The sequence below is a fragment of the Meles meles genome, chromosome 21 (assembly GCF_922984935.1).
Source record: "Meles meles chromosome 21, mMelMel3.1 paternal haplotype, whole genome shotgun sequence".
Lineage (NCBI taxonomy): Eukaryota > Metazoa > Chordata > Mammalia > Carnivora > Mustelidae > Meles > Meles meles.
The window spans coordinates 12499342-12506829 of NC_060086.1; positions in this window are offsets into that span (position 1 = coordinate 12499342).

The window sequence follows — 7488 nt, forward strand, 5'->3', positions numbered from 1 at the left end:
TCAGGAGACTGTGGGTGCGCCATCTTCTGACTTAGGGTACCTTCTGGAAGTGCCTTCAGAGCATTAAGGAACCTTAAGTGAGAGGGGTCAGAACACGCGTCCTCCCACTGGACGTTATTAACTGCTTCAACTAGAGGCCGTTCCGAATGCTCTGGATCCCCCTTCTGTAGAATCCCAGGCAGATTCTTTATCTTTTTTATCTTGAGGTGAAATGTACATGGCATAAAACTAACCATTTTGAAGAGCACAGTGGAGTGACATGAGGTACCGTTACAGTGTTCCCAAACATCTCCATCCCTCCATCAAGTAGTCTCTGCTGATTCTCCCTCTCCCAAGCCCCATTCTAGTTGAGTTAAAACAATCACTTTCGGGCGCCTGGGTGGCTCAGTGGGTTAAGCCGCTGCCTTCGGCTCAGGTCATGATCTCGGGGTCCTGGGATCGAGTCCCACATTGGGCTCTCTGCTCAGTGGAGAGCCTGCTTCCCTTCCTCTCTCTCTGCCTGCCTCTCTTGTGATTTCTCTCTGTCAAATAAATAAATAAAATCTTAAAAAAAACAAAAAACAAAAAACAATCACTTTCCATTTTTGGCTCCGGCTCATTTGAGCTGGATTTCTGTACTTGAACCAGAAAGAGCCCTAACCGGCAAACCATCCCTCAGGTTCCCGTGTAAACGTCTGTTTGTCAGGTCTTCTGCTCCCCTAATTTAATTTAGATCGCCCTGTTCCCCCTCTTCTGGCAAGGCGCGGTTCTCGCCTTCATAGGTCTTAGCACAAATTGCAGTGTTACATGTGTTACTGATTTAATGGCTGTCTCCTCTGTGGGCCAGTACAAGGTAGGGACAGTCTGTTTTGTTCTCTTTCTCTGACCAGCACAGTGGTATAAAAAGAATCCGTGCAATAAACATGCTTGGGGTGGGGGGACGTGGAGGGGGACAGGTGACGTCAGATCTAAGGACATCAGGTCTGGAGCAGTCCCCAGCTAGCGACAACTCGCTGTTGAGTTGGGGAGCCTCTCTGCCTACCTCAATCTTCCACAGCGCCATATACGTCCTCAGCCCCAAAGAAACAAACCCACACAACTTTTTAGAGACTTCTGAGAAGAGGCAAGACAAAAAGGTGACAGGGACATTAAAATACCATTGATACAAATGTTTTTATCTGTTTGAAAAATTCATACACATTATACAAATTCAAATATACTAGAAGGCTTTTTAGTTTAGGGTGAAAATAAAAGGCTGAGTCTTTTTCTCATACGTACTCCCTGGTTCCATCCACTTGCCATTCCCTTCCAGAAAGGCACCTGCTGTTATTAACCTCTTGGGTCCCAGAGAAACTCTATGCATATTCAAATGCACATATATTCCTACCTTTCTTTTTAAACAAATACGGGAATACCAAATACAATGCTTTTATCCTCTTAATCTTATAATCCAAAGTTAGTTTCACATTAGCACAAATGGGATCTACCTCTTCATTTTAAAGCTACATAGTTGCATTGTATGAATGTTGCTATTTCTTCATCAGCTCCCCTCCAATGCACACTTTACTTGCTCCCTGTCTTTTGCTACAACAACCAATGCTAGAAGGCATCTATGCCCTTTGCACGCACCTGTTAATATGATCAGTCCAATAAATTCCCAGAATGGATCTGCCGTGTCAAAGGGCACATTGATTTCGAGTTTTGCTAAAGTAATTATAACATCATACATTCTCATCAACAACACCGGAGTCTTGTGTTTCCCAACAGGCTTGCCAGCAGTATGTGTTATCAAACCTCTAGATCTCTGGCAACCTGATGGGTAAAACAGAAAACCATTGTCTTATCTAAACAATTTTTTAAAACCTTCACAGAGAATATACTACAACGAACAACCGTGAACTTTTTATCCATATCCAGACTTGATGTTTTTCTATATTGCTTCAGAATTTTAATATTGTTAGAAATAAATGTTACAGGTGCAGTAAAACATATATGAATCCCTGTCTAATTTCATTCTCTTCCTTTCCCCTATGGAAGTGATTATCATTAATTTGCTGTTCATTGCTCACATGGATTACAGTTATACTGCATATTTATGTCTAGAGAACAATATTTGTGAGTGTTTCAAACTGTACATATTAGCCATCAAATTCTGTGTATACAGAACTGTGTTTAAATTGTATCTATCACTATACATAATATACATTTGTAACACTGAGTAATATATGCTAATTATGTACTGGAGTCATATACAGTTATTTCAACTATGTGTAATATTCATCAAATTCATATATTTCAATGGATACAGAAAGAATATTAGATAAAATTCAGCTAGAACCAGAAGGGAACTGTCTTAACCTCAAAAGGGTTATATAGCAAAAATCTATGAAAACATAATACTTAAAAAAACATCAGATAAATTTCTTTTAAAATTAGAAATGGATATGTCCACCATCCTCCTACCATTTAATGCAATACTGGGGTTTCCACGCAAATAAAGAGGGGGTATAAGAATTACAACGGAATAAATTAAAATGTCATTGTTCTCAGATAACATGACCGTCTCCCCAGAAAAACATAAGAATCCAGGGCGCCTGGGTGGCTCAGTGGGTTAAGCCGCTGCCTTCGGCTCAGGTCATGATCTCGGGGTCCTGGGATCGAGTCCCGCATCGGGCTCTCTGCTCAGCAGGGAGCCTGCTTCCTCCTCTCTCCCTCTCTCTGCCTGCCTCTCTATCTACTTGTGATCTCTCTCTGTCAAATAAATAAATAAAATCTTAAAAAAAAAAACAAAAAAAAAACCATAAGAATCCATTGCTAACAGATTAGAACTTATAGAAGTGTTCATACAAGATCAACCTACAAATATCAACAGTGTTTCCCTACCAGCAATTTGAATACATGCTTGTATCATCCTTTTGGAGGGGGCGACTTAATATTATAAAGATGTCAGTTGTCCCCCAAATTAATCCAAAAATAATGCAACTTCAAGAAAAATTTCAGTTGAGCTCTTTGAGGGTCTTGGTAAATTTCTGTGGGAGAAGAAGAGTAAAGAGGGGTTCACTTACCCTACCAGTGACAAGAAAGCACCCATTGTTTAGTAGATGTCAGGGAAATTGAGTAATGCAGATGCCAGATACGTTGAAGACCTAACTGCAAAAGTAAAACCACAGTATTAGCAGAAGAAAATGGAGGTGGTATCTTTATGATCTTGGAGTAGGAAAGGACTCAATAAAACTCCAATATCAAAGCCACGAGGCAAATACTGATGAAAAGGATTACTTCAAAATTTATAACTTTTGTAGTATGAAGGACTCCAGAGATAAATAGATATCGGAAGAGGAAAATATTTGCAATATCTAGAATTCACAAGGAATTATCATCTAAAATACTCAAGGAACTCCTATAAATTTTTTTAAAAGGTAACAGTTGAATGAGAAAATGGGGATTTTTAAACTTTATCCTGCTCAGAACCCATCTTGTGAATTGGTGTATGAACATATTTCCTAAGTCTGGAAAACTCTCAGCACTCTGTAATATTGCCTTTCCATCATTTTCTCTACTTTCCTCTGAATTCCTATTTTACTACTGGACTAAAACTGCATTTTGATTCACACCTCCCTGAACAGATCAGAATTAGCTCAAAGGAGATCAGAGACCCAAATGTAAAACCATGAAGCTTTTGAGAAAACATAGGAGAAATTTTATAAATGTTTGGTTAGGCCAAGAATTTTTTAAGATACAACAAGATCCATAAAAGAAAAAAATTAATTGCACTTTATTAAAACCAAGAACTTCAAAGGACATTGCAAAGACAATGAAAATGCTGAAAGAAAATGTTTATAAATCACATACTTGATAAAGGGGTTGTATCCAGAAACATATTTTTAAAAAAACCTCTAGGGTGCCTGGGTGGCTCAGTGGGTTAAACCTCTGCCTTCGGCTCGGGTCATGATCTCAGGGTCCTGGTATCGAGCCCCTCATCGAGCCCCACATCGGGCTCTCTGCTCTGTGGGGAGCCTGATTTCTCCTCTCTCTCTGTCTGCCTCTCTGCCAACTTGTGATCTCTGTCTGTCAAATAAATAAAATCTTTAAAAAAATGAAAACACTTTACATAACTAGACAAACTGACCATACCAAGTGCTGGCAAACACGGGAAGCTACTTTAACTCTCATTTATTGATGGTGGGAATGGAAAATGATCAGCCAGTTCGGCAGTTTCTTAAAATGTTAAACATATCTGTACTATACGATTCAAATCTTCAATGCCTAGGTATTTACCTAAGAGAAGTGAACTGGAATCTACCCTACCATCCAGTAACAGGTGAATGGGTAAATGCAATGGTTTGTTCATACAGTGGACTACTTGGCAATGACAAAGAATATGGTATTGATACCCTCAACAACATTGATGATCCTCAAAATATTTATGTTGGCTTGCAGAAGCCATTTGAAAAGGAATATATAATCCCGCTTTATGTAAAAATCTTAAGATTCTAGAAAAAGCAAACTCATCTCTAGCGACAGAAAGCATATCAGTGATTGCCTGGGAATTACTTAGCAGGGGAGTGCAGGGAGAAGTAGGAGGCAGGGATTACTTTGGGGGGTATAATATATTCATTATCTTGATTGTAGTGATGGAGTTATGAGTATATACATGCACCAAAACTTATCAAATTATAAACTCCATACATGTTCCTTAAACTCCGAATAAAACTTGTATCTCTGTTACCTCAACACAAGGACTACCTCCCAGCTTTGTCCTGAGAATCAGATGAGTGGAAACCATTAGAACAGATCCTGGCTGGTTAGTGGTAAGTTCTCAGAAAGCATTGTTTCTTGCAGTTGTTATAAACACAATGGCTCAGAAGAGAGTTTTTTTTTTTAAAAAGATTTTATTTATTTATTTGACAGATAGAGATCACAAGTAGGGAGAGAGGCAGGCAGAGAGAGAGAGAAAGAGAGGAGGAAGCAGGCTCCCCGCCAAGCAGAGAGCCCGACGCGGGACTCGATCCCAGGACCCCGAGATCATGACCTGAGCTGAAGGCAGCAGCTTAAACCACTGAGCCACCCAGGCGCCCCTCAGAAGAGAGTTTTAAGAAAGCCATTCATTTCCCACTAAGCAGGAAATGTTACCTTCTACGTGGGTAGGAAAATAGTACAGGAATCAAATGCCTTGAAATTAAAGGCAAAATTTGTTGCTTTCTTTTCTTTCTAAAAAGAAAATTTTATCTTAAAAATTGCAAATAGTAAAAAAAATATCCAACTGAGAGCCAAACCAAATCTAACTTCAGATGTTGAATACTGATGCTCGCACGATAACTTCCTAGATTCCCTAAAATTCTTACTTTGCTACAGTTTAAATCCTTTGGAGAATCCTGGGACATTTCCCCAGGAAAACAGGTGTGTGGGAGAGAAAGAACCAAGAGTCTTTCTGGTGCAGAAGATATTACTCTTTCCCATTAATCATTGAGAACTTACATTTCCTACGTCGAATTCCTTTAATCAATTTCTGCAGCCCCACAGAAAACTTCTGCAGGTTAAGATGGCTTCTGCAAAGGGACCTTGGCAGGATGGATTGGAATTGGCTGAGTCTGTGAAGTTCTTCCCGCCTTCTCCCTGCCGCCATCTTGTTTTCCTTCCTCTTTGCCCTCACTACTCAGCCCCTGGGAGTGGGGATGCTTTCCTTCTGGGTTTGCATTTTTGCCCTTTCCAGGCTCCTCAAGACTTCCCTGGGAAGCAGGGTTGGCATCCCTCATGGATACAGAAACTTTGGGCCAGAGATCTGGCTAATTCAATGCGTGTGGACAAGGAGCTTTATCAGGACGCTGTGGTCACCAAGGAGGAGGGAGAGGGGGACTTTAAGAGCGATCCACATTTTTCTCTCCTCCTGAAAGATGAGAGGGGGCGAGGTGCAAACGCAACTGTCCTGAATAGTTTCTGTTCCCATGTTTTAGGTGGAAGAGAAGGGGAGAAAGAAGACACCCGGACAGATGAGCTGTTTCCTGGCCTCAGTTGGCCTCTCCATTCTCGATGGCTTTCTTTCCCCAGGGCCTCTGGGATGGCTCTCCCGGAAGGTTTGCTGGCAGCATGACTGAACAAATAGTTTTGTGAGTAGTGCTAATCTGGCTTTAAGCTTAGGATCGAAGTCTGGGGAAATGGCCATGGTTCAGATCTTAACTCCAGCATGCCTGGCTTTATGACCTCTGTGGGTGACTTAACCTCCAAAAGCCTCCGTTTTTCCACATATGGAGGACCGCAGAGCTCATAACCCTGCCTGGTAGGGTTGCTGTGAGTTACACGTGGGAAGAGCTTGGGACAGTGTCGTAAGCTTTGCTGTGGTGACAAGTGACTGGCCCCAGATGGTGCATAGCTCCACACGACAGGTCTTCATTTCTGTTCTTGATAATACCTATGGTGTGGGTGGGTGGGCGGGGCAGCTGGTGCTCTACTCAGTCACTCAGACCACACAGACTGGTCAAGAGGTTTTGAAGCTATAGCATCTGAAGCATGTGGCCTGAAAGGTTGCTGCGGAAAGGATGGAGAGAGTGTGGAGTCCCATGCGGTCTGCGTCAGCTCAGGCTGTTGTAACAAATTACTGGAGACTGGATGGCTTAAACATCAAATATTTATTTCTTCCAGTTCTGGAGGCTGTGCTAGCATCGCTGCATTCTGGAGAGAGCCCTCTTTTTGGGTTGCATACTGACTTCTCCTCACGTCACGACGAGCTCTCTGACCTCTTCATAGAAGGGTAGGAATCCCATTCGGGAGGACTCTGCCCTCACGGCCTGATCACCTCCCAAAGCCCCTACCTCCAAATACCATCATTGGGGTTCGGCATTCAACCTGTGAATTTTGGGAGGACACACACATAACATAAAAAAAAATTATCACTTTCTTTTTTTTTTATTTTATTTATTTGACAGAGAGAGAGATCACAAGTAGGCAGAGAGTCAGGCAGAGAGAGAGGAGGAAGCAGGCTCCCTGCTGAGCAGAGAGCCCGATGCAGGGCTCGATCCCAGGACCCTGAGATCATGACCTGAGCCGAAGGCAGAGGCTTTAACTCACTGAGCTACCCAGGCGCCCCAAGTTATCACTTTCTTACTCTTTGGTTTATCTATAACCTTCCTTATTTCAAAGAAACTGAGGTCCCCCACCCACCACAATGCATATAATTGCACACCACACAAGATACAATATCCATTCAGATGGATTCCTTAAAAACACCTAAAAGTCACCAGTGTCTTGAACAGCACCTTGTGAGCCACAGAGAGCCACCTTAAGGTCCAAACGGCTGGTAAGCTGGAGACTTAGGGTTTGAGCCCAGGCACACTCAGACTCCGGACCTCCAGCTCCGCCCCTCTGCAGAGCAGCTTCTCAGACACACTCTAAGAACACACTTGTGCAAATACACACAAACATGTTTTTATCTACAGTCATATTTCCACAAACATGATGTCATATAGCCAGCTCTATGCCTATACAACAAGGTGGTGTCTTCCTTTCTTTCTT